Genomic DNA, 7,498 nt, shown 5'->3' on the forward strand with positions numbered 1-7,498 from the left:
CTGCACCTGTACTACTTCCACGGCCGGTTCTTAGAGCTCACCAATCTGAAGTCCATCCCCAGCAAGGAGTACAGTGCCATCTATAGGTGAGCCCACGCAAGCGCAGCCAGACCCTCCCATCCTCTCACTGAGAATCTCAACCTGTACTTGCCATGACAGTCAGCCTCTGAGTGGGAAAAAATTAGAAGAAATGTGGGGTGTTTGATGGCACTTTATGAAACAGTAGGTAGTCATTTGGGTTTCCTATGTGGTGCTCATGGTAAAGAACCTGCCTGCCAGTGCAGGAGACATAAGAGACACAAGTTCGATCCCTGGGTCAGGAGGATTCCCTGGAGTAGGAAATGGAAACCCACTCCAGTATCCTTGCCTGGAGAATCCCATGGACAGAGGAGCCTGGTGGGCTACAATCCATGGGGTTGAAAAGAGTTGGACATGACTGATCGACTTAGCATGCATGTGGGTAGTGATTTATGACATTTCATGGGTGATCTTGACAGGCGTGTGAATTGGTCCAGAGGAGTTGTGCAGACTGAAGTTCCTTTGCGATGGTGATGTGTCTTTTGTATCTGGGGTGATGGGGGTATTTTTAGAACTGTTTAAAGAATCTGGCTTAATTCAGAGGGTGAGTTTTCTGTTGCACTGACAGGCAGTAAGGAAGTCTCTATAAGTGAAAGCGTAGTACAGAATTCTCCTTTTCATTTCAGGAAGGAAGGACCTCGGCTGAAAGGTTCTGCCATCTGCGAGTAACCAGAGTAACATTTAAGGAAAGAGTGAAGGCAGTAATTTCTGTGACCAGTTCCCTGTTGCTGTCTTCCATCAATAAATACTAATACAAAGTGTTTCCAAGTAGCCAATGGGACCCGTCTCGCCCTGGCCATGTGCATGGAGCCATAGCGGGTCAGCACACATCCCTAGGCCTGCTTGATCTTGGGAACATTACAGGCATTCTTCTAAATGAGCCTTGATACAGATTTTCCTCTCTGCTTCACATAATAGCATGTGATTCAACTCCTGGAAAACCCTTGTTGCATAGATGAGGGAGCAAAGTGCTGCCTTCAGAGGAACACAGACGCCACAGGTGAAGATTCCCCTGAGCTCATCAAGGGAAACAGTCCATGGAAAGAAGATGAAGCAGTAATTCATTAGGCATAGTTCATGAAATGTCAGACTGTGAACATTCTGCTGTGCTAGGGGGTTGTTGTTGTTCAGTCACCCAGTCATGTCTGACTCTTTGCAACCCCATGGACTGCAGCACACCAGGCTTCCCTGTCCATCACCAACTCCCAGAACCTGCTCAAACTCATGTCCATCTAGTCAGTTATGCCACCAACCATCTCATCCTCTGTTGTCCCTTTCTCCTTCTGCCTTCAATCTTTCCCAGCATCAGGGTTTTTTTCAGTGAGTTAGCTCTTCACATCTGGTGGCCAAAGTATTGGAGCTTCAGCATCAGTCCTTCCAATAAATATTCAAGGTTGACTTCCTTTAATATTGACTGGTGGAATTATGGAAAACTGAGTGTGTTGAACAGGGTTTCCTTAAGTACGTAAACATGGTTTAATTATGTGGGTTCTGAAAAAGGATAGCAGCCTCCTATCAAGATGTGTCCTTCTGTTTTCCTTCACTGTCCGGCCAGCCTGTAACCCCCTCACCTGTCTGGACAGGAAGGAGGCCCATGGTCTGGTCGGTCTGAGGCCATGGCTGGCCCTCCTTTGGCTGAGGCTTAGCCCCTAGAACCCTCTGAACTGTTACTTTTGTAAGAGAATGTAAACGGCGAGGCAAAAATGAGTAATGTCAGTAGTATGTATGGTTTGGGGTCAAGGGATTTCATTTTTGCTTCTGTGAAAAGAGTTTTCTAGGAACTCAAGGAGTTCAAAGGACTCATCTGAGTCTGGTAGTTTGGGATTTCATGCAGGAGTTTCCTATAAAAGTCCCCAAATTTCTACCTGGAGCATGGGATGTGTATCCCATCATTTTCACAACTCTTTTCCATTGTAGTGTTTTCCTTACTAGTGACTTTTAATCCCTAGGGCCCTAGTAAGTGGCTACATTAGAGTCAAAATGATGAAGAAAGAGATCTTCAGAATTGGATTGACTGTCATGCTTTGCCTTCTTTGTTCCTGCCCTCTTAGTAGATGCTACACCAAAAAAAAAAAAAAAAAAAAAATCCAAAACTGGGAATGATCAGTATGTTTTATTCCTTAACTTGATTCTGGTCCTGTTGTTTCTGTAAACAGCCAGCTATCCTTTGCCTGTTTGTCTGTTGTTTGTGTGGCTTGTGTCTGCCCTGTAGGCAAGTGTCACTTGTGTCTGAAGAATTCATCATGTAGAGCCCTCGAGAATTTAATGTGGATCATCAAAGCCAAACTGAAAGGTGAGTTTTGGGGGGATCATACGATTTAATTAATTTATGTTTTGAAGTATAGTTGTTTTACAATGTTGTGTTACTTTCTGCTGTACAACAACGTGAATCAGCTATATGTATGCATATATCCAATAAGAGAAGAAAACAAAAAGAAAATAAGCAAGTACATGTCAGCACACTTTATTCCACTGACCTCAGAACATTCTTTGTTCATTAAATTAGCAACTCATTTCTGACATTCTGTGGTGATCTACCTGCTTGACATCTCTAAAAGAAGTTGCTTTTGAAGGAGAACCTCTCTTGAAAGTCCAACGGCAATACAGAATCTTGACCACAGTTCTCCAATTTCACAGGCATTTTCAATACAAAACCAACAAGTTGCATATGAGCTTATATTTTCATCTAGCTAAACTTCTTCATTTTATATAAAAGAAAGTAAAATTCCAGAGATGTAAAATTTACTCAGAGCCCACAGTATTACAGATACAATAACATTAGTCGGTGTCTGTCTTGTGACAATCAGGCTGAAATGAATAATTTATTGCAAATGAGGAGGACTACCTGCATTATCTGTAATAGGCCTTTTCCTAATGTCTACTTTATTGCCCAATAACATTCCTTCAAACATTCATTTGAATATGAATAAAAAGATATGCTCTTTAAAAATTGAGGAGCAAGATCATACTCATTACTATTTGCTATGAACTAAGCTGGACCCCCGAGAGTCACTGAGCTCCCTAAGGCTACAGCCCCCTCAGCCGGGCTCCCGCACTCTTCGCAGATCTGGTCTGGCAGCTCACCTGGTGCCCGAGGATGGGGTGTGTTGCAGGCTTCTTACCCTTGGAAACATTTGCATCCACCACATATGCTTCAGATGGCCACAGGATGAAATTAGTCCATGCAAAGGTTGCCCGACATTACACGTTATTTAAGAATTAAAAAAAAAAAAAATCCCTCGTTAAACTGTGAATGACTTGATTCCTAGGGGATAGTTTGCCGTGTTTCTGAGAAAGCATGACCTGACTTGCCTCAGCAGTCTCTGTGTCCTGCCCTTCACCACTGCGGTGCCATCCATTCTCAGATTAGCTGCTCAGCTCAGGGCTCCCAGTCAAAACACACTGTGGCCGCCATCCTGGAATGCACGTGGTGTTAGGGCCCCTGCACCCAGCGTACAGTAGATGACTGTAGCATGATCTGTGATCTCTGACTCTCCTTATAACTCTTCTGTTCTCATCTCCTTTTTTTTCTTTCTGTTTCCATTACTTTGAGCAGCATCAAGAAAAACTTACCAATCCACCACAATGAGTAAGTCCCCCTGTGAAGCCATGAAATACTTGCTCTACACAATGCTATTTCATGCTTCTCCATCCTAAACTTTGACCATTTTCTCCTGCGGGAAAAAATGTCAAGTTTAGGTGTTGATAGCTCTCATGACTGACTCTTCACTAGAATCTGAATTGGAAGAGCTCACCAAACCTGAGTTTACAGTTCATTTTTTAGAAAGAGCTTTAAAAAAATAAAAAACAACCAGATGCTAAAAAGCCCACATGCCAGGCTGTGTAGTGACTTCCATTTTGTTCATCCTCTTCCACGTGCCACTCACTCTCAGCTCCCAATGCCCTTCCCTCCCTGACTTAGCTGCTCTCTGCCAACAGGCTGGCCCACCCCGAGTGAAGCCTTCTGGACCTCACCATGATGAAGCTGACCGCCAGCCTGGAGGTAGCAGAAGTCAAGCAGCTGGCTGGGCCTGGGGAGGAGACACTGCGGGGGATGCCCTGCAAAAGCCAAGAAGGGTGAACCTGACAGGAACAGTGAGGACGAGGATGAGGACGAGGAGGATGAAGATGAGGAGGAGACGTCAGGTAAGCTGCCTGCCCAGGAGCCGCTTGGATGCTGGCTCACAGGAGGAGGAAACAAAACGCTGACTTGCTCCAAGTGAATAAAATATATACTCAATATATAAGTATATAATAGAATATATATTCAATATATGCTCAAGTATATACTTGACCCAGGCAGTGAACTAGAAACTGTGGGAGCAATCTGTACAGGCCAGGCTTCCACTCACAGCTGCACACACGTCCTGCACACACGTCCTGCCTTGCAGATCTGAGGAACAATTGGCACTTGGTGATCGACCACCTCACAGTGCTGCTTCTGCTGTTCCTGGAGGGCTTCTACCAGCTGCAGACCTTCCTGTGGTGGATACTGGAGCTGCACATCATCAAGATCATGTACTCCTACATCATCTGGGTGTCTGTGAAGGAGACAAGTGTCGCCGTTCTGTCTTCAGGCCAGACCCAACCAGGTGTCTCGTCCAGCTGGAGCCCCAGGCCGCTCGGACTTAAGGTCCCCCACTGAGCGCGGATGGGGCAGAGATGGACGCTGACTCACAGATGTGGTTGTGCACCACATGCCCACCCACCGTGGGTATGTCTGAATTCCTCACAGCTTGAGGGCACCGCTCAGGTGTGTTCTCTCCCAGGAGAGGTTCCTGAAGCTCCAGGTTGGGCCAAGGACCCCCTGAGTGTCCTCCCAGAAGCCTGTTCACCTCTGTAGTTTCCTGTTGTGATGTTACTTAACATCACCTGGTTGTACACTTGTCTGTGTACAAAATGTATATCTTAACACCCACGACCGTTTCTTGTACATAAGAGCTCAGCCAACCTTTGCTCAGCTCAGAGGAACGAATCAGTCAAGTTGCGTAAAAACATCTAGGTTTTTAGATGTTGTGCCATGTGACATATTTTTGTCTGCATTTCCAATTTTGTGTTCTCAGGTGTCTCTGTTCAACTATGTGTTTCTGATTTCCTGGGCTTTCATTCTGCCATACGCCAAGCTCCACCATCTGCCCTCAGTGTCTGCACCGTCTGGACATGTGTGATCATCGTCTGTAAGATGCTGTACCAGCTGCAGACCATCAAGCCTGAGAACTTCTCTGTGAACTGTTGATTGGTGAGCCTTGGAGACGGGGGTCTCCTTGCCTGGCCTTCAGGGAAGGGAGGCAGAGCCTGGGGTACCCACGTCCCCCAGCACTCGCCATCAGGCCTTCATCAGCTCAGTGAGTTAGAAGTGTCCTGGTCCCGTCTCTCCTGATGCTGACTCCCTCTGAAGTGGGTCCTCCCTCCCCATCCCTGAGTCCCTTTGCTCAAAGCTGAAGGAGACTAGTCTGAATTTTCCTGACTGTGGGGCCGTCTCTTACTCCCTTCTTTCTTCTTTTCAGCCAAATGAAAACCAGACGAACATACCCCTGCACCAGCTGAACAAGTCTCTGCTCTACAGCACACCCATTGATCCCATGGAATGGATGGGCCTCAGGAAGTCGTCTCCTCTGCTCATCTACCTGAGGGTAAGGCTTCCTCATCCTTAGCATTGCCTCTGCCAAGTTCACGTCTGCAGCCCTTTCCCTGGAGACCATTCACCTCACCTTTGAGAGCAGCCTCATCCTCTAACATGGGGTTTGCAGTCACCTCCAAAACACATGACTGAATATTAAAATCGGTATTGAATTGTGCTGAAAAGAAATCAGCTGAGTAATTTGAGATTCGTTGAATAGAGTATGACAAATATATTCACTGGAATGTTATGAAACCACTTAAAGACTGAGGTAGATTGATGATATTATCAGACACTGAAAGATATCCAAAATATATTGTAATGTTGAAAAAGAAAAGCAAACTTCAAAACAGGATACATAGAATGATGTCTTGTAGGCACAAAGAAAAAATATTGAGTAAATTACACCAAATGGTCAGAGTAATTATTTCTGAGAAGTAAGCGTAGCATGACAAGAAATGTTTGCTCTCTAAATTCTACATATTTTAATCAGTGGCATCTATTATGTTTAGAAGTAGCCACATATAAACAGCATGTCTTTGAAAAGTGAATTCTGATTTCAAATAGTTGTAACAAGCATAAGGAAAGCAATATAGTTCAGATTATTCACATGTTACTATGATGGATAGTTGGAGCATTTTACTTTGATGGATTATGCTGATGATGTAATTAAAGCCTTTGTACTCAACTCCTAGAGTCTGAAAGTGTACTAAGCATCTCTTCTCTCTCTTGGTGTAGATTTCTGGTTTTTTGCTCATATGACCAATATTGTTTGTAACATACAAATGATGTCTACCATTAAGAGCTGTTACAAAGATAAAACCAACTCATATTTGCAAGGGGTGATTAGATTAATGTCTGGCACATAAATGTTACCTATTTTATATTATTATTTTGTAGTATGCTCAGCATATTTTTCACTCTACTGCTCTCTCCAGCCAGCTTTCAGAGGTACTGTGTTCAAAACTTGCTAAGTTGAGCCCCAGTCTGCAGCTCAGTCTGTTTCCCAGGGTCCCTATAGGATGCTGAATAAGAGTTTCTCACGTTTCGTTGAAGAGAAGGCTGGACAACCCTTCCGAGTAACTGGACCCAGCTGTGTGGTTCGGTGGTACTTTTTCTGGATCTGGTGTGACCATTGCCAGTCATTGGTGTAGAGGTTCTAAATCCTGTTATCATGAAAATTAGCCTGATTTGCAAACTGGAGATGACTCCACCCTTGTTACCACAAAACAGGGAAAATGAGCATTAAAGTCAAGACTGTTTCATGGATGTGGGATCTGATCACACACTGTCCCTTTAGAAACCCACAGTGAAATGAGATGGCTTTTTGAAGAGACTGTAAATGACCATGTGGCATCACCTGTATTTTCCTTGTTTTTTAGAACAACCTGCTGATGCTGGCCATTCTGGCCTTCAAGGTCACCATCTACCGCCATCAGGAGTACTACCAAGGATGGAACAACCTCTCAACCCTTGTGTCTAAAACCATCTTCCACAACATCACAAGACTCCAGCTGGATGATAGACTTGTTAACTGTGCCAAGTATTTCATCAAGCACTGCCGAGGTCCAGCCCCGGCTGATCCAGGGTATTTGAAGGAGAGACGGCCTAGGCGACTATTTATATGTTAATTAGAGATATAAGAGTAATAGAATGAGGATAGCTCAGTAGGAAAAATTCAGTGGAGAAAAGAGGCTGAGTAGCTTGGTTTACGTGGAAAATCAGTATAACCCGTGACACCAGGTTAGCTCTGACCACGGAGGCCGCAGGCGCCCTCTCGACTAGCGGAAGGTGCCCCAC

This window comes from Bos taurus, chromosome X (assembly GCF_002263795.3).
Source record: "Bos taurus isolate L1 Dominette 01449 registration number 42190680 breed Hereford chromosome X, ARS-UCD2.0, whole genome shotgun sequence".
Lineage (NCBI taxonomy): Eukaryota > Metazoa > Chordata > Mammalia > Artiodactyla > Bovidae > Bos > Bos taurus.